The 20,052-nt window shown below is 46.3% G+C and overlaps 1 protein-coding gene and 1 long non-coding RNA gene across 10 annotated transcripts in view; one reads left to right on the top strand and one right to left on the bottom strand.

Moving 5' to 3' along the window:
* Positions 1–20,052, bottom strand: part of RUSC2 (RUN and SH3 domain containing 2) — a 51,444-nt gene that overhangs the window by 25,499 nt on the left and 5,893 nt on the right. For 2 of the 7 annotated variants that reach the window (XM_015848387.2, XM_015848383.2), the window contains exon 2: positions 7,133–7,238. The gene's annotated coding sequence lies outside the window, so the exon portion shown is untranslated. Of the gene's footprint in view, positions 1–7,132; positions 7,298–8,493; positions 8,693–17,883; positions 18,307–20,052 lie in introns of those variants that run through there. The other 5 variants (XM_015848385.2, XM_015848388.2, XM_032441263.1 and 2 more) reach the window with 5 other exon arrangements.
* LOC107305807 lies at positions 3,106–8,227 on the top strand. 3 transcript variants are annotated; one of them, XR_001551898.2, is made up of 4 exons: positions 3,106–3,481; positions 3,838–4,322; positions 5,690–5,935; positions 7,279–8,227. It is a non-coding gene; the product is annotated as an uncharacterized LOC107305807 (long non-coding RNA). The 3 variants fall into 3 exon arrangements; XR_001551896.2 differs by lacking the exon at positions 7,279–8,227 and adding an exon at positions 6,414–6,925; XR_004305543.1 differs by lacking the exon at positions 7,279–8,227 and adding an exon at positions 6,414–6,925 and having other exon boundaries at positions 3,107–3,481; positions 4,213–4,322.

The following is a 20,052-nucleotide window of genomic DNA, read 5'->3' as shown; positions in this document are numbered from 1 at the left end:
TCTCCAAGCCTGCAGTCATTACTCTGAGCTGGAGTGACTAATTACACACACTTTCCAATCAACAGTGAGATGTCTTCCACTTTATATATCAACACTAAAACACACTGCACCATAACTTTCCATGTCTACCTTATCCATCCTAATTTTTAAATAAAGCTGTCCACCAAATAAAATTTCCTATGACCAGTGTTACTCCAAGATACTTTTTGTAGTTTAATGTCAGATCATTTGGAACCTGTCAAAGTGCATTTTTGTGACTATTATGTGACAGCCTTATACACACTTATTTAAGTTAGCATCAAGCTCAAAAACTCAAGGCTTACAAAGAGACTTGCCTAGAAGAAACAAGGGCCCTTTTCTTCTCTTTTTCTTTTTTCACATATATTTTCTATGTGGAAAGAAGTTTCATTTCTGTGTCTCTGAAGTTTGATTTGTTTTGCCCCCTTAGATTCCACAAACTGTTGGAGTAGGTGTGTGGGAAGTTTTGCCTGTCTTAATACATATTCTCTTTGTGGGCCCAGGAGAGAGAACACGGTCCTCAGTAGCTGCTCATGCCCATGCTGAAAGAAATACCATCTGTGAATTTGCTGTACCTAACCAGTGAGATCTGGTAGCCTGCTTCCAGAAAAGAAGATCCTCCTTTTGATTTTTATCAACAGGCCAAGAGGTTTTAGTGGTGTTTCCTTTTCAACCTCAATTTCTGCCAAGGGCAAAACACACAACAAGGAAGCAGATCAAAATACAGTCTGTGAAATATCCTCTGTTATAGAGGGAGATCACCCATCTGCAATTCCAGGACAAGTGCAAATACATTGCTTCACACAAAAGTATTTCTCCACCTTGCAATACCAAATCATGTCAGTAACACGAAGCCTGGTAGGGGTCAATTACAAAGATAGATGCCTTCCTTAGGGTCTGCAAAGATTGTGCAGTCACCAGCAGAGTTACACACAATAGATAACTCAGCGTATTACTGACTGCTATTGGTGTTTCAATAAGATATGGTGAAAAGCAACTTCAACAACATGTGATGAGTGTTATCCCTTTTGTGTCTTAGCTCCCCTATTGTCAGCTGGAACACAGTTGTTTCAGACAGTTCCCTCCTCTGTTTCTGTGCCACAAGCTGGTGAGCTCTACTGTACTAAGAGCTGAGATTTAAAGCAATGCAAGGTCTCTGTGTTTGCGAAGTCTCACCTTTCTTTTCCCCCAGTCCTCTCTGAAAGGCAGGGAAGAAAGGAAACAAAGGAAAGCAAGTGGGAACGTGAATCTTGCCAGGCTTACAGTAACAAGAAGTAATCACTACCTTCAGAGTGTGTTATAAATACAGTAATTATAAATAGCAAGTGTTTGAAGAAATGAAAATGAGGCAAACAACATGGAATGGAGGCACAGAGGAGACATCTGGGCAAGGAAGATGCTCTGCTCATTGGCCATTTCAAACACCAAGATCTGCAGCTGGAGGATAAATCTTAGCAGTAGGTCAAGTGAGATGCCACTGAAGGGAGATGACAGAACAATTTGCCAGCTACAAAAAATGATAAAGTGCAGATGCATGCTGAAATCCATTTGCTGTCCTTCTGAAGGGTCAAGCTACAGACATTCAGGCAAAATACATCCCTTAAAAGTGACTACAGCTATTCACATGCTAACCAGTGGCGAAGGACAAGACAACAACAGCAAGCCAAACCTCAGGGTAGATGTGCCACTCCAGTCATGGACTACAAGAAGGAACTAGGCAAAGCCAAAGAAGATGCTCAGTGCCCGCTAGCAGTGCCTTGGGACCAGAAATTTACAGCTCCATGGGATCTTTGCATAGGAGGACTTCTGACTCTACCACTTGGGAAAGATCCTAGGATTGGTCTACAGGGAATAAAGCACTGCAAACAGGCGCTGGAAAAAGTATCAATACTAAGAATAGTGAATTGAACTACCAGTGGTCCAGATGAGCCATTCTTCCTGCAGACAAGGACACCTGTATGGACAGTTAGACTATTTGAACTACACAAAAATGTAGCAAATCCCTGCTCTTTGACATGGGAGCCCAAGGAGACAAAAAGAAGGGGCCTTGATAAACAAGAAGCAGTTAAAACCAACTGATATGGTCAGTCTAACTCAGTAGGAAGAACAGACTCCTAGCTCACTTCAAGAGTAGCACCTGAAGAGCCCGTTTACATGAGGGCCAAAGGAAGCAGAGGAATAACCTAATTGATGATAACCTGCGTTTGACAACATTTAGAAGCACAAGAATTTTTCTTCAGGGTTGATTGCACCATGGTTGAATAACCGATTGGCTCAAACATCACATGATAACTTGAATTCTTGCAAAATAAATATACAAACAAAATAGAAATTCCTACTACTGTTTGTTTTAGCTGGTACCAGTATGTAAGAATGCTCCTGAGTAAAGAGAGCCACAGACGCACAGGGGAGTCTCTCTCACAACTGAGAACCAACAAGAAGGCAGACTCTCCCACCCATTACCCACCTCTTGTCCACGTGCTCCATTCCTTCCCCAAGAACAGACTACATGCTAGCCTGAGGTAATGGCAGGTCTCAGGGAAGTATCTGGCAAAAAAAACTGTTGCATAATTGCCAAGATCTTCCCTACAGGCTCTGATTTTTTTCTCCCCTGTAATTTGCAGAGGAGAAAATCCTCTCTTGCCAGAAAGACCTGTGAGCTCCCACCACTCTGGGACACCTCCGCCACCAACCCACAGAGTGCAAAAGGGTGGTGACACTCCAGTCTCTGCTTCCAGAGAGTATCCCATGCTGGAGCAGAGAGGGATGGCTTGGTGGTAGTGTTGGTTTCCTATCACTTGCCAAGAGTCAGTACTAAACATTGAGCCTGACCTCCACTGCATTTCCTTGAAATGAATGACATGGGGAAAAAAAAACCCTGCAGCATGACTGTCACTACTGCTGAACCACCATCAGCCTTGTCCAGCAAGAAATATTAGCATGTGTCAGATATAGAAAAAACATCATCTGCGTATTTCTGAGGCTACAACACAAGGGTGGTGGGGAAAAAAACAGTTTATGGATAGACCTGCTCTTGCTCTCCACTTAACAGGCGTGCCCTGGCTTTGCCCCACTTCTTTCAGAAGATGAACACAAATAATCTTCATCGAGAGATAAAACTGGAGCAGAATCAGGGACCAGAGCCATTTTGACAGCCTGTTACTTTCACTTTGGAGACTAACCAACTTTCAGATGAATGCTGGGGCACACAGGGAACTTGCTCAACAGACAACATGACAAATCCCTGCTAAGGCTAGTTATAAGCGCAGCTGTAACTGATAGCTGATCTTTGCTATGGATTTATCCCTATCCAGCTCTCTCAGCTCCTTTAACTCTTATCATACAGCCTTTTGCATAGCTCTGGAATGGTGTAACCTTCTGCCTCGTTTGGACCTACAGACCAGACTGCCAGGAGCTCTTTGTCCCCATCAGGACTCTTCACACAAAGCAGCAAAAGTAGCAGGTAAGTGAGCTTTCCTATTTCCAGCTGGACTTTAAGGGCTTCCAGAAGCCTGGGGACAAAATTTCCTCATGCAGGTATGATTTGATGGCTGACAGGGAGGCATCTCCTCCTCAGATCAGTGTCTCACCCCCCCATAGAAATCATATTTCTCACATTTTGTTTGCTTTTCCTGGGTTTAATCTGCAGTCAGCTCCACCAGTACCTTGTATGTTGAGATGAATTACTGCCCAGAATCTGTAACTTTGGACTAAGTATCTTAAGCTAGTCCAGTTTACATCCAACAGGAAGGTAAAAAGCAAACAGCTCTGTAATTAAATTAATTTTTTTTCCCTCCTTTTAAAATTTTATTTGTAAAGAGCAGATATTTGGCATATCAGGCAAAACAGTTATAAAACCAAGAAGAGCAAAGGGTTCAGGGAAGTACTGCAGAAAAGACTTTGAGCATACACCATAAATGAAAAACACCTGGAATCACCCAGGTGAGGAAATTAGAACAGTAGGATTTCTGACCAAGCTGAATGAACAAACACATTGAGAATTATAATAGAGCTCTGTAGAAACAACATCTTTGATACTGCTCTGGAACGAAGAAGAATATGGAAGCTGTATCAATGCCGTGTTGACAACACAAGGAATAAAGGGCACAGAAAAGGAAACGAGCGTTTGAAGTGGAAACAAATTTGAGCAGACAAATGTACTGCAGTGAGAGGACAAAATATTCTTGATCCCAGAACAATGAGGAACCATCACATGATCGCCACTGACAAGAGGGCTCTCAATAAAAACATCCATGAGGAAGAAGAGGAATGAGCCAAAGATGCGTGCCTGAAAAATAATCAAGGTAAGCCTTCCCTGTTCTGAAAGAGGAAGGGAACTGACCCACCTGAGATCAGTCAGCCTGCCCTTCATATACACTATATATGCTATATATACAGAAGGCATTCCAAAAAACACTGTGAAAGAGTAATGGATCTGGGAAATAAATGAAAAAATGGGACAAAACTCAATATAGGTTTGCCAAAGGCGCATCACCATCTAGCTATCAGGTATAACATCAGAGTGAGCTCAGCAGGAGCATCAGACTGGAAATAAAGCCATCTCTAGGACAGAGAAATTGTTCCTTGATTGCTATTTAAGCCTCAGACATACTGACAGGCAACAATGGAGCTGTGGGCAGGGCACTTCCAAGTCTAGTGCATACACTCCTAGGTACCTGCACATTCTGCAATGCAGGTCCAGGTGCCTTGGATCCAGCTGTACTTCATCCCAGCATTCTGTATCAAGGCATTGGAGAAGACATACAACAGCAGCCTTATCTCCCTGCTGTGAATCCATTCAGCCAGCTCCAATCATCACAAGCTACTGCCCATCTTTTAGGCTCAAGCCATCTCAAGACAGATAATCTCTGTGCACTCTCACTGCTTAACAGCTGCTACTATAAGCATGGCACCTACCAGCTAGGCACATCCCGTGTATACTGAGGAGCACTCTCTTCCATGTAGCAAAGCAGGCTGCATCACTTCACTGCTGCCAGGTAAACACTGTAAACACGCCATACAAAAATCTTCTACAACATGACACGTGTATGCTGCATACATACATCCTGTTTCACAACCAGAACTCTGGATCATGATACATCTACAAATGCACACGTTGTCCTTGTCCCCAGCACCCTTCTGCAGGAGCCTAATCTGCAGAGACACACAGGAGAGTGCTCCTAAATCACAAGGCAGGGTTTCAGGTAGAGGCAAGAAGGAGCTGCAGTTGAGGAAGACGTATGACATTTCCAGGACATCATCACAGAGCTGTGAGCAGAATTCATTTTGCACTATGAAGTCCCACACTTCACACCTAGCAGTCTAAACCAAAAGTAGGGATGCATCTTCTCCACTGAACGCTAAGGCTGGATGTTAGAGAGCCTTGCTGCTCCATGGGGATGGAAAGGGAGCAACGGCCTGAGAAACCACAGCAGCAAAATGGTTCCTTCACACAAGTGCTGTATAAAAGGCTGTGCTGAAGACTGCGTCTAATCTCAGCAAAGCTGTGGGGGATGCATGGTGCACTGACCATCTCAGAGAACACAGGGAGAGACGCTGGAGGATGATATTATGAGCTACATATTTTACAGTCCCTAACCATGACAATCCACATATCCTTCCCTGTGACCTCTGCCACTGGTTTCTGACTTGCATTTCTCTATTGTTCTAGCTCTGCAATGTTCCTCACATCTGCCTTTTCTGCTTCGAGATTCCACTACAGCCCTGCCAGATTCTCACCACTTCATGATCTCTATCATCCTGTGGTTCTTGACATGCCTAAAGATGCTTTATCTGAACTACCTTCAACTTATTTCGATGCTCAGCTGCTCCCAGGCAACTGCCAAGCTGGCACACTGCAGAAGGGTTTTGTGAAGAGGTTATACATGCCAAGCTTGCTCATTAACAGCACCAGGAGGTAGGGCTCCATTAAAATCACATTCCTCTGATACTTACAATTGCGATCACACATTCTTAGCATTTTCCATAACCCCATGTTTGTTTACTTATTTACTCGACATTACTACACTCCCATATATACATTTGTCTACAGATATCTAAATCCCACTGTTTTATATTTTTCCTTTATTGTTATCTCTGACTTCATTCTCATCATTGCCTCTCCGGTGTCCATATCCCTTTCTGATATACATCCTTCTCTTTGTTCAAGCCCTTCTCCCTTTGCATTTGCAGCAGCAATTTAATGGAAGGATTTGTGCAGGGAATGGGGGAGGGAAGAAGAAGGAAGGCAGGGGAGGAGGGAAAAGAGGGATTTGGTTATAAGAGGAGCATGTAATTAAGCTCTGGTAACTGGTACCCAGCCTGGACCACTCATCTCAGTAATTAAAAATAGTAATTCCTCCATTATGAGATAACCTTTCTCGTCTCATCTACAGAAAGAGGCAGGGAGAAAGCATTCATTTACATAGCCAGCACAGACACACCCTCAGTGACACAAAGGACTCCAGCCTGCATAGATCCCAGTGCATCATTCTGCAGAGCAACAAAGCTTTAGCTTTACCTGCCAGAGTATTTTATCCTAACGGCCTATGCTTTATGAGGCATTACCAGTGTTAAAAAAATAAAAACAATAACAGCCAAAAGCCATAATGGCAGCAGCCCTTCCTCTGACACGTCCTTTGTTTGTCTTTTCACTGAAGCGCTGTCTGTCAAAACAGCTTTTGAGCGGCACAGCAGCATCACCACTGGGGATGGACGGAGAGTGTGACAGCTCATGGGATCACAACAATCCGTGTGGGCTCGGCTGTCATGGCAGACACAATGGAGAGCTGTGCAAGGGAGCTCTGTCAAGGCAAAACACAGCTCTCCTCTGCTCAACCAGCCCCAGACTTGACAATCGTTATTTCCCAACCACAATGGACAAACACACATTCTGCACAGCAGTACCAGCCTCTTCACTCTCTTGCATCAATTATAATCACAACAGCCCCAAAGCAACACAGCCTCCGAACAGACAAAGCAATGATAAAATCTTTAAGCTTCACTGGGGAGCTGGCAGCCTCTGCAAAAACAAGCCAGCCGTTTTTTAGAACACTGAATGGCCTGAAACCCAACAGCAGGTCAAACACCCACCCCACTCATTTCTCCATCTCACCTTTCTGCAGATCCTCTGCTGCCTGTCTCCGCTCCCTGCACACGCTCTGCTCCGGCAATGCTGAACACACTGATTCCAGCAGGCTCCGTGCTTTCTCACTAGGATGCTGTGGGAAACACAGAGTCAATTTTTTTTTTTATTCACAGCTGCATCCCTGGCAATGCAGAGGGTCTGCGCAATCACATCTCCAATGCTTCTGCTGCTGCTGCTGCTGTGACGTTGCTGTGTGTGAAGAAGCAAGCATGCCCACAGCAGAGCCGCTCCGGCTTGCAACCGGTCCCTGCGGGACCTCAGACAAGGCAGGAGATGGGAGGGAGCAAAGAAGGAGATGAAGGGAGAGAACAAATCAGGCTGGAAGATGGAGGATTGATTCTTACAGGAATCGGGAAATCAGGAAGGTAGCATGGGGAGAAACATAAAGATGAATGACTACACCATAGGAAAGAGCTGCAGCATGTTATTCTATGATGAGCTTAGGTTTCAGATGTTGCAAACTGCCTGATCTCATCTGGTTTTGTAAAGGAAAGTAAAGGGCACTGGAGTGCTGTGTTCCTACAATTGATAATGGCAGCCAGATCCCTTGGAGAAAAAACACTCATCTGCAAAGTAATGCACAGCAGGAGGAGGCTGGGGGGAAACGGAACGATCAGGAAAATGACAAGAAGCTTCTTGAAGCTTCTTTTACATTTCTATAGTGATTTGTCCTAAAGAGATTCATCAGCAGCATCTATACGGTGCCCCCAAAACCCAGCCACCCTGAGAGTGCGATGCAGCCACAAGCAGGTCAGTTGGTGTGGAACTGCTCATGGTGACAGGGATTCTGCAGTTCACCTGTCATGGGGAATCTCAAACAAAGACCCAAGCAACTATTAAACACAGCTAATGGTGACAGTGCTGGCCATAACCTGGGCCAAACCCATGCACATCTACGTATCAATCCACAGCAGATCCTCCTTCCTGAAACAAAGGATTACCACCTGCAAAAAGCCAAGCTTTTCTCTTATCCTAGGAACACAGAGAGGGATTTTTTTTTTCATCATTTCCTTTCACCCTGAGCTCTCTCTTTCCTCAGCGCAATAATTTGTGCTTTTTTTGTGTGTGTCTGTGTGTTTGTTTTTTGTCTCAGTCTGGGCACAACCACATGGGCCAGGTACCCAGCTATGTTCACTGCTGTCCCAAGGGAGGCATTTGCAGCACTGGAGACAGCTGTCCTGCACAGGACAACACTCCACTGCACCATTTAACCCTGCACAGAGGGCTGCTGCCGTGTCTGCTCCCAGAGATACTGTGCTGTGCTCAGGAGAGCTCAGAACTAAGGACTCATGGAGCAAGAAGCTCTAAAGCTGCAAGCCAAAACCCACCTCTGAAACTGAGACCACAGCACCTCAGCCAGTCCCTCCTCAAGACCTGGGGCTGCTGACACATGCAAGGCATCCTAGTATGCTTCCAAGCCCACCCTCAGCCCTCACACTGCCACCTCAGCCCCTTTCAAGCACCAGCAATGAGCTCGAGGGAGATGCAGGGCGGAGGGACAGACCGCAGGCCAGCAGAACGTGGGGGGAGGAGGCAGCCAGGCCCAGCCGCCAGCTCGAAGCAGAACAAGGCACGCTTGTTACCCAGGAGACTGGTTCCCACAGCAGAGAGGAGAATGGAAACTATGTCGGTGCCCTCTCAGCCCTCCGCAGGCCGTGCCAGAGCCAAGGGAGGAGGCACAAAGCTGCTGCCTCCCTGTCCCTACCACCACGTTAACCACTTCACTGACACAAACCAGACCCACACACCATTGCAGGTGGAGTCTGCAGCAGACAAAGGGCTCCCTCAGAAAAAAACACTCTTCAGCACATCCGCACCCCAATGCTGACATGCACATCATCCTCCCCAGTGCGTTACTCAGCCTTCCACAGCCTTCACTGCTGTGATGAAGGTCCCTTTGGTGCATCTCCCTGCATGGACCTGCTCCTCTCAGCCACTGACAGGCTGTCCCCGCAGCTTTGTAGGCGGCAAGAAGAGAGTACAGGCGCTAATGAGGAAGAAGAAAGCTCTTTCTGGGGGACTGTCTTCTAGGAGATGACTGCTGTCTGATCACAGAGATGAGTCAGTGAGGGAAGGGGAGCGTGGCTGGTGCTGGGAGTGGTGATACTGCAGGCTGGTGGATGTGCTCCTCGGGGAGGGAGATGGCGGGGTAGGACATGCCTGTCCCCACCATAACATGGCTCCCTTTGGCCTGGCGTGTGAGCCAGGAGACAGCCCAGCATCATGCTGTATAGCTTGGTGGTAAAAAGCTTCCTAATTCTATTCTGTCTTGGCAGGATTACTTCCATCGGCCTTTTGGTGCTCTGTTGGCACTGGCTGCTAAGGCTGGCTGTAAACCTTCCCACTTTCAATGCAATTATACAGCAAAATCAACACAAAGAGCCCAAGCCTCCCACCAATGTGCTGCAAATCTGCTCTGGTGATCAGTGAAGTGGAAACAGCCCGGACCCACAGCCCAGCTGGCCACCTGGGCTGCAGCTGTGACACCATACACTGGTTGGGAAAAAGGTTTTCATTACACCAGACTTTGTGCACAACCTGCCCCAGCCTTGCCACAGACCAACAGCCCCAGGCAGCAGCACGTGGGTATAATCCAGCACAGGGAGCAGGGAGCTGCTTGCTTCCTTCTGCTAAACGATGGTTGGTTGGGTCTACCCTTATTGCCCTCAGTGCACCTGTGTCACAGCAAGCTGACCAGCATTGCAGATGATTTCTGTGGATGATGCAGTGAGGACATGCCTAGGACACGTTTTTTGGGCTCATTATAGCCCTGCTTATAGCACAGACACAGGAGGGACAGACACTACCACACCTTTTTGTTTGTGGGCAGTTCAGGAGCAAACTTTCCACCTTGCCCAGTGTTTGCTCAAGGCAGAAATCTCAGTTCCCGAGTCAAAGCAACCTCATCCACCACAGGCTGCTTCAAGGATGCTGGTCACAGCTAAGCCAATAGTATGCTCCTGCTCACTGGGAACGAGGAACGGGATACAAAGGCCAGTAGAAAATGCAAAATTTATAGAAGTCCTTAACAAGAAAAAGAAAATAAATCATTCCCCATGCCTGCAAGCCCCGGCCTTCAAGATCAAACAACATCCCTCACAAATACACAGAAATCAATACAGGCTAATCATTACCAATCCGTACTTGACAACTTTGCTATTTGCTGGGAGGTGGGAACAAACATGGGAGTTCTCTAACGAGAAGCCAAAGCTCCAACCAGATCGAGGAAAGCTCATGGTAGTGCTGTGCCAGCGCCTGCCCTTACTCCCCACTTTCTCCCTAGAGGGTCAGCCATTGATTCCCACTAAGCCTGCCTTTGGAGCATGTCCAAGGACACACACAAGAGCCTGCGAGGCCATGCAGGTTGCAGACACATTTCTTATCAGCAGGATTTACCACGCCATCCTGGCCATGGTCATCCTGCCCCAGCAAGCCATGCCTATGGCCTAGAACAGCAGTACTTGTTTCATTAGGGCTTAGCAACCCCAGGCAAACAAGATGGCTTGAAATGAGAACGCTGCTGTTGGTTTTTACCCTCAGAAATGGACATTTCTTGTTTACTAACCATTTTCTAGCAGAATTAATTCCCAACTTCATTCCTCTGATGTTTAAGAACCTTCTCTGAATTTTCAGCTTATCTTAATCCATGCATAGCTCATCCCTATTCACTCCTGTTCCAAAAATGGTCCTTAATGTCAGTATTTATCCACTCTGTGTTTAAAGTTACATCATCTGTGTTCTTTAATCACTTAGCATGAGGCAGGCTCTCCATCTCTTTGATCATACCAGTAACTCTTCTCTGGACATGACCCATTTTGAATACATCTTTCAGAGAGTGACTAGAAACGCAGACTATCTCCCAAGCCAGACATCACCATGCCTTAAACCCCTCAAATTCCCCAGTTGCTGCTACAGATATTTTATCCAGTATGTCACAGTAGATAACACTCATCTTTTCACTGATATTCTCAGTTATCCTCCACATCACCGACAGGCCTTGGGTTTTCCTTTGCTTTCCTTACTTTCCTCAGGGAGCTCCCAGACAAACCTGAACTTTTTGCTTATTTCTCATGCACACACTCATCCAATTTGAACTATCCAGTTCTCATCTGTACTATTCCTTAAGGACTTCATAGTCTTTTCTGTTGAATAGCCCTAAACTGCCTTTGAATTGATGATCCTTCTTGGCCTTTTGTCTTTAGAAAACATCATCAGCAATATTACCTTCCAGAGCCCATAGCGTGATCTCATTTAATGAACAGCTTCCACCTCAAGGCTACATTCTAACAGCAACTTCCCTTCAGACCAGCAGATCCTCATTCAGCATTCATGTTAGCCTTCCTTTAGCCTGTGTGCTGCCCCCAATTCCCCACCCCACCCCCCAAAAAAAGAAAGAAAAAAACAGAAAAGAAAAAAAGAAGTTTTAAGATACCCTGTCTGCTTGCCTAGCTGACAACCTGCAACCTCTTCTGGTAAATAAATACTGGACTAAGGTGGATCCTTCATTTAAATTACTACATCGATTTTCGTCTTTATTGTATTAAGGTCAAACCCTTCATATTTCTAGTGGCTGATGCTTTACTGCCCAGGCACAGAGGCAGTTGCAAGCTCCATAAAAGTCACAACTACCAGACAGGGCTAGTTCTGGCATGGATCCCATAGGGCTGGGCTGAGTTCCACATAACAATACTGAGATGGCTACGGAAATCCAAACCCAGCCCACAATCAGCTTGTCTGCGTCCAGTCCCTTCCAGGCCAAAAATCCAGGACGTTCATACTGTTCTTCCAGGAAATGGCTGCTATCAACATCTTCCATGCAGGGCTCTGGAGCAAGAAGGAGGTACAAATCTCTCTGAAAGCTGTAGGAGGAAGAATTGATTCAAGAACGCCAGTGTCCCATCTTTCAGCCCTAATACAGCGGTCCCCATGCAGGAGCACAAAGAAACAGGAGAATGTTTTTAGACGGAGGGAAATCAGGACAGAAACAGCAGAGCAGCTCCTGAATTGTCGTCAGAAGTCTCAGCTTCAATCTGATAAACAAAGCTCATAAAGCTGTACTGTAAACCTTGAATTAAAGCAAAGCCTGGATGTAACTGATGCAGCCTAGAGATTTCAAAGTGTCTGAAGCAGGAGCTGAGCTGTAACAGCAACCCTCTTTCTTCAAGCACTCGCTCAAATATTCATGATACACTGAGTGGGAATATGAACTCTTTGACCAATGAAACCATTGGCAAAAGGACTAGAAAGAGTATTATTACAAAAAAAAACAACAAAACACATGTACCTTCATACCTGGCAATCAATTGCTTGTTCTGAGCAGCCCGTGGGAGCCACAGATATGAAAATGTTACTGGGTTGGCTTCTGTTAGAAGCAATATTTAAAAACAAAAACAATTGTCTCTACAGTAAAATCATATGGATTTTAACTAATATATTTTCAAAATAACCCAGTAGTTTTCCACTGCCACGAGGAAGATCTTAAAAGTCTTAAGCTGCCACATAATACATCATAATACATTGAAGCTGGTGAATTTGGTAGCCACACTTCTGCTGCATACATTGGTTTGTATTCTGTCATCAAGTTAAAACAGCATTATTTCCAACTGTGCAGCTGAGGAGTCACAAGGCTGAGCTCGATCTGTGCAGTCCTAAGATGGTTCACTGTCTACATACTAAGCACAACCAGAAATGGCTGTGTACACAGAGAGCATTGCTGGAGAAAGGCGACTGCTTCTGGTTCCCGTGATGTAAACTGAAGTGACATTCTCTTCCCTCTACAGAGGATGACTCCAAGTGAGGGTGACTGTACTGCAAACAAGTCAGCTCAGAGACTATAAATGGGTGGACCGTAGCATGGCAAGCAGGAAAGGAGAAAAACAACCCTGTTGGACACAGGAAGAGGCCACATCCAAGAATGGAAAAAGCCTCTTTTAGTACTGAGTCATAAATATTCCAGTTTTCCAAGGCAACAGCAGCAACAAGAATGCTCTTGGCTTCACACAGAAAACCCACACTCACCTCCCTCTGCGCATGCCTAAGTGCTTCACTGCCATCGCTGCTCAGAGTAACAGCAAAAGGCAAAGTCAGAGCTGCCATCTCAACACAAAGCTTGCCTGCAGACCTCCCCATTCTCAAATCTCCTCACCCTTACCTCAGAACTCAGGGAGCACAAAACTACTAGCTGATCTATTAGAGATGCATGATACTAATTATAGATGGTTATACTGCTTTTTTCCCCTTCAATTTGTACATTTCCCACCCAAACTGATGGTGCAGTGCTGTTCTGCAGATCTCCATTTACCTCTTCTGCATCTAACCTACTGGGTTGGGAACAGGGCGTATGTCTTTTCATCTGTACCTTCTCTGGTACCAATACTGTTAGCTGAAGGTTAAGGTCAACACATAAACAGCAAATTAACATAAATTATAGCCATTACCATGACACCTCACACAGAACAGACAGCACATCCTCGCCCAAAATCATCATGCATGACCTGCTCATTAAGAAGGGATTTGTGGTTACCATAGATCACAGGATGAACTAGAATAATAGTGGCATTTTGCTTTGAAGTACACAAACAGTATGTAGGGCTGCATAAATACAAGACATATGCAAGGCTTGGAGTAATCCTTCCTCTCTACCTAACACTGGTGCGTATCCCAGCCTCTATCAGTCTGGCAAAGATATGGACGGACTGTAGAAGGTGCCATGAAAGCAGAAGAATAAATAAAATTAAATGCAAAGCAAGCAGATAAGCTGTCTGTAGAAAACAATGGGGTACAAGAAGGCAGTTCTGAAATGCATAAATAGCTGCTGTAAAGAAGAAGTTAACAAGCCATACACCACATCCCAGGGCAGCAAGAACGGGCCAATCCAGTGTACCATGACATCAAGATAAACTGAAGAAAAGATTGGGCTGAAAGGATATGGGATGTAGCAATAATCTTCCAGTCACTGGGAGTTTCTCGAGAGGTTAAACAAAGGAACATGAGGAATGGCATTGCCTGAGTCAGCTGTGCCATGTTAGGGAGATGGACTTGCATGGCTTCTGGATGACTTATTCTTGTATGATTTGTTTGACTCAGAGAAGCAGGATGCCTCTAATGAAGGATTAAAAGCCTAGACTAGTTTACTCAGGCAGAATCCCTGGAGAAACAGAAATATACTTCTGGAAGGATGCAGCAACTCCACAGGTGAACACTGACTATAGTATAGCATCCCATGCCAGCAGATCCAGTAGCTAATCCACTGTCTGGATTGTCTTGTTGAAGATGACCCATGACCAGAGCTGATAACACCCCTCACTTTCTCTTTGGTGATTATGACCTCTTCCCATCTAAGAGAGCAGGCTGCACTGGATAGTCAACCAGCTGTCTCCGTGTCAGGTCATCCCAACACTAAACAACCCCGTGGTTTTGTGTGCCTACAAGTACTTGCTGAATCAGGAAGAAGAGTCCAATCTGCAGCATTTAGCTGCAGTGTGGCCAATTGTGCGAGGTCCACCTCCTCCGCAGACTCATTCTACCCATCATGCAGAGCCAAAACTGGGAAGAAACTTTCCACACTGTGCACAAAAATTTTGCTCAGAATGGAAAAAGACCCACAGCAAAGGAAATGCTAAGAGTGGTAAAGGGGAGATGTACGTGGGAGGAAATCCTGATATGTTATTTAAAGCAGAAAGCAAAAGTTGGTGGAGGCAAGGCCTAGGCACACACCTTGTCCATGACCTGGCACCAGGTGAGAAAGCAGGACACAACAGACTCCTAAGGAAAAACACCAAGATTAGGCTGCTTTGGACAGACTGAAATGGGTCTCAACCCTGAACTAGGACAGACTAAACAGGCAGGGCACAACACTCTGTGATGTTCCCTGTGGATAAATCTCAGTGCTTCAGGAACTGCTAGAAGCTGGCGAAGGCAGCAAAGAGATGCTTAAAGATGGCAAACAAGGTCATGCATCTCCATGCATCCCAGATGCATTCCAGCTATGAGAACAAGAGCATTCCAGGCTAGAAAGAGACCTGAAAGAGCCCTCAGGAGCTTCATCACAGAGCCTTAACCCAGGCCTAATAATAAACATCAATGATGATGATTCAGAGACTTCATATGTTGGCTGGACATGGCAGAGGAGCAAGAAGTCCCTGGTGAAGGACTGGCTTCCCAGAAAGCTTATTTTCCCTCACAATACCTGAAAAAATAGAAATACGCTTTTAATCTCTGTGATGTATCCAGACAATTCTGAAGCCTGTGGGGTTCATTATACACTTAAGAAAATACTCCAACCTGTGTGTAATCTCAACAAGAGGCTTTCGACACACAGTAAAGAGAAGCCCAACTAAATGGCTAGAAGGGGAAGATGGCCAGTGAGAGCTGCAGAAGGTAGATAATACAGTCAAAACCAGAACATGAGCATCTGCTGTACTCTCGCCAGTTACGAGTGCAACAGAAAACTCCCAGCCTCCATGTTGTAACAGGACTTGTCCTCTGTTCCTGGGAACATCTGCCAGTGCTAGCCCTTCCATATCAGAGGACGTTAAGTATGGAAGGTGCAGGAGCAATGACCTTTTCAGCAATTTTTGCATGAGCACTGCTTTCACAGCAGTTTTCTGTATTAGTTTAACACAAACCAAGCCCTTCAGAAAGGAAAGTACTTAGAGACTGCAGAAGTGTCTGACCATTCCCCTACAAAGGCAAAACTAGCAGATATGCATCTGGACATGCAGCAGTGGAGGCTGAGGAGCTTTCAGGAAGGATTGATGCTATAGTTCTGAATCCCAGCATCCAAAACAGAAGCACAGTCACCCCTGCCCATGACATTGCTGCCTTCAACTCAGAACCAACAGATAAGCCCAAGTGTTGTCCCCAAGTTTGCAACTAGAACACTCAGATCTTTTCTTCTGTAAGCAGAGCTCCATGCACTAAGCCACATAACAGCAATGATGGCTGCAGTCCCACAGAGAGAAACTTCTCCTACCTCTCCTATTAGAGCAGAAGAATAGACATGATACAGCATCTCTGTCTTCTGATAGTGCTTCACTGAGCACAAGCTGCTTAAAGAAGCATTCCTAAGTGAGCTCTGGGATCCATATACAGTCGCACAGTGGGGTCTGCCACTCTGGCCTATTGCCTGAAATCAGCAGAGGCCAATGCTCCAGCAGCATGAGAGCAGGAAAATTACACACCTGGTATAGGACCTGACCACCAAAAGGCAAAACACAGCCTGAGGGCAACAAACTGCAGCTTCTGGCTCCTCAGCAGGAAGGTGCAGTCTATGCTGGCTGCCAGGGAACATGGCTCCCCAATATCCCAGCAGCCTGCAGTAGGATTCCAGGTATAGCCACCAACCACATCATTAAAAGATACATTTTTGATTATTTGAATAGCAAAGATGTCCAAAGCAACAGACTTTAATCCATCACAGATACCATTAAATTTGTACATTTTCCACAATTAACCTAATAGTAAGGCCAGCATCTCCGCACATGCCCTTGCTACAGCAGAAGGCTTTTTGGAGGGCATCAGATCTATCCAGTGGCAGGGAGCTGGCAGCAGGTGAACCCCTCTTGGCATCTTGTGTACCTCCTGTAATACATAGAGATAATGGGTCAGAACGTGCAGAGAAAGCTCAGGAGCAAATGACCTAATTAGAAGTGAAAGTCCCACGTCTTCCTGGTGACCAGCAGATCTGTTGATGGTCAGGTTCTTCTGTGGTTAGCAAGGCAGAAAGCACTGGAAGGCCCATTGAACCCCATCCTGCAGCCCCCAGTCAGGAGCCCCCAGCAATCTGCCTGAACCGACGCCAGCATTTGGGCAGGGCTCGGTGTTATTTTTAACATTTGTTCACATAACTCTTTGGATGAATCCTGGGAAGAGCTTGTCCCCAAAATAGTAAGCTGTGGGCACTATTTATACACCACTGGCAGGAGAGCGGGGTGTGCTGAGGAGGACCCTCTTCTTCAGTGCTCAGAAACTGCAGATGCTAGTGGCCATAAAACAGGGTTTGGGTCAGTTCTCAGAAGGAAAGCACTGCCTGCAGAGGCATGAGAACCTTGTCTGTCCTATCTAGGAGACTTTCCTCAAGATGGTATGAAAGCCCAGGTACAGGGGCTGTGGGGAAGATGAATGACTTGTGCACATATGGGTAGGCACATATCAGCTGCCTTGAAGATAAAAAAGGGAACAGCTGTACTCAGACATGGCGGGGACAGAAGAAAATGCTGCTGCCTTCTCATTTTTATCTGCCCTGGGCTCTTGCAGGGAAAGGAGTCTTTGGTGAGCCCCAAAAGGGGGTACAGTGGTGGACACAAAATGCCAGCAAGAGTAGCTGGGGAGAGGGCATCAGACCAACAAGCTGACTATCCTCCACCCCAGAAACAACAGCCTTAAGCCCTACCACAGCAAAACAGCTTGTTCCATAGTGCTGAAGGAAGAAAAAATTTAAAGACAGCCTTTTGAGACTATTCAGAATATCTTCCCTGCATATATTTGCTAGGATAAGGACGCCTTCTCTCAGGCCACAGTAGGCACAGAGCCTACTGAACTTTCTTGATTTTTGCCTTTAGTGAGTTCCTTCTCACTTCAGCATATTGCATGCTCATCATAGCCACCAAACAGAGAATAAAACCAGACAGGTGCTATGAATTGAAGCACACCCTACAGGTGGGGCAGGACTGGTCACACCACTTCCAGCACAACAAACAGAAGGGATGAGCTCCTACCTTGACAGGTACAATCTCTCCAGATTGTGGGTTCAGCGCACAGCAGCTGGGAGTCAGGCAAAGCAGCAACTGCATGAGAGCAGCAGGAGGAATGCAGCACGCAGAGCCAGTGATAACCCGAAGCAAACCAAGGGGATCAGCTAGCCTGGATGTGAGGGTCTCTGCAGGCAGCTCCCCTGCTGCTGTAGGATGGCAGGGCTGTAGGATGACACGATGCTTCTTCCAGATGGGAGCTGGCTTGGGGGTTCCTCGGGGACAGCAGTGCCAGGCTGCTCACCAAGTGCGTGGGCAGGAAAGACGAGCAAGGGCTGTGGGCTGCTGGCAGCACAAGGGCCAGATTGCTAATGAAAGCCCCAGTGTAAATACAGATGCACTCTGGAGAGGACTATGGCAGAAATGCAGCTCGAGTTACAGAGAGCCATTTAGAGCAAGCTCAGAAAGAAGGCACTGTGATGGGACAGCTCTCCTGCAGCTGGGTGGCTGGGCAGCTGCCTCCCATGGGGCAAAGCAGCCCTTAGCCCCACCTCCATACTCCACAGCAGCTCCTTCAATGCCAGGCAACTTGGATCTAAGCAGTTTTCCACCCATGTATGACACACCAGTCCCACATCTTCTCTGGTGTACACAGCTTCAGCAGCTCATCATGGCTGGGAAGGAAGGCGTTGCTCCATCTTTATGGAGGACCAGCAGACCATTCTCAGTGCCTACTTCCCATGCACATAGACTCTGTAGTCAGTGGGGTATGCCATCTCCCTTCAGTCTTCCACCTCTGGAATCTCCTTCTATCATTCTTTCTTTCCCATCTCAGGATATCAACTGGATCACAACTTGGATTTGCACCAAGTAAGGAAGAGAGGGCTATAGCAATTTGTTCAGCAAAGAAGCACTGTGTCAAAGGGTTTGAGGGCTTTGCTCACACAGCTCGAACTAGCAGTAGAAAGAATGAGTGCAGTCTGGACATTGCCCATTAAACTAGCACTGAAAAAATCTCATTGAGAGGCTCAGGAGCTGTTACAGGATACATATGATGGAAGGAATGGCCTGTTTTCAGTATGCCTGGTGCCAGACAGGCATGCAGCTCACATAAGTGACCTGGGATAGTACTGACAAAGAACAGGAGGTTCACAGAGTTTGGTAGCAAATGACATCTACGCTGTAGACACTCTCAGCATCTGCTGGTACCCTTTCCTTGGGCTGGAGGAAAGTGAGGAAGGTGAAGGGCCTCTGTGCTTTTTCCCTCTACTGAGCAGAAATTGTCCCTCACCTCAAAACTGAACTCAAGATGAGCTCTCTTAGCTTTTGGCTACTCTTGCACAAAAACAAAGGGAAAACTTCCCAGCGTAACAACAGTAAAACATGGTGCCAGGTGCCAGTCCTCAGATCTGTCTGGGACAAAATCTGTCCATAACTTAAGTCTCCAAAGACCCATTCATCCGTATGGGCTCCATACATGGATTGCTTCTCCCAGCATAGGCAGCTTTTGTGATTCCTGTATACGGACAGGCAAGTTCACCATGAAGCAAGACAATACAGAAGTCTTATCTTCAACCAAGCTGCTTCTTGCAGCCCAGCTAACCTCAGTCAGGGGATGGCTAACACCAGTTGATCCCAAACATCTTTAAAACTACTCACAGCCACCCAAGCTCAAGAAAGGCAGCTGAGAGCACTCAGATCATGGCTGCATTACGGCTTAGCACATCTACAGCTACTGCATTCCTCCCATGGCATAAGTGAGAGCCCTACAGCATCCCCAGCCAGCCACAAGCACTGAACTTGGTTGAGGAATCCCAACTGCAGCTCTCCTCTGTGCTTTCAGACCACATATGGAGAGATGGAAGAAGATGGTACCAACAGAAGATGTGGTCTAGGAACCTGTACAGTCTGGCCTTGTCTTGCTTCAGAAGCACCATTCAGCTTAGAATCACAGAATCACCAAGGTTGGAAGAGATCTCCTAAATTATGCAGTCCAACCCTGCACCTACCACCTACATTTCCCCACTAAACCATGTCCCTCAGTACAGCATGACCAGCCACTCCCCATAAGACTTGTCTCCAGACCCCTCCCCAGCTTTACTGCCCTTCTACAAAATTTGCTTGACCTGCTTTCCATGCTCAGTGGAGAAACTCAGCCAGTTCAAGAGAGGACAGGCAGCATCAGCGTCACTTCCC

Source organism: Coturnix japonica, chromosome Z (genome assembly GCF_001577835.2).
Source record: "Coturnix japonica isolate 7356 chromosome Z, Coturnix japonica 2.1, whole genome shotgun sequence".
Taxonomy (NCBI): domain Eukaryota; kingdom Metazoa; phylum Chordata; class Aves; order Galliformes; family Phasianidae; genus Coturnix; species Coturnix japonica.
The sequence above is the reverse complement of the archived record's forward strand: the minus strand, read 5'-3'. Positions and strand labels throughout refer to the sequence as shown.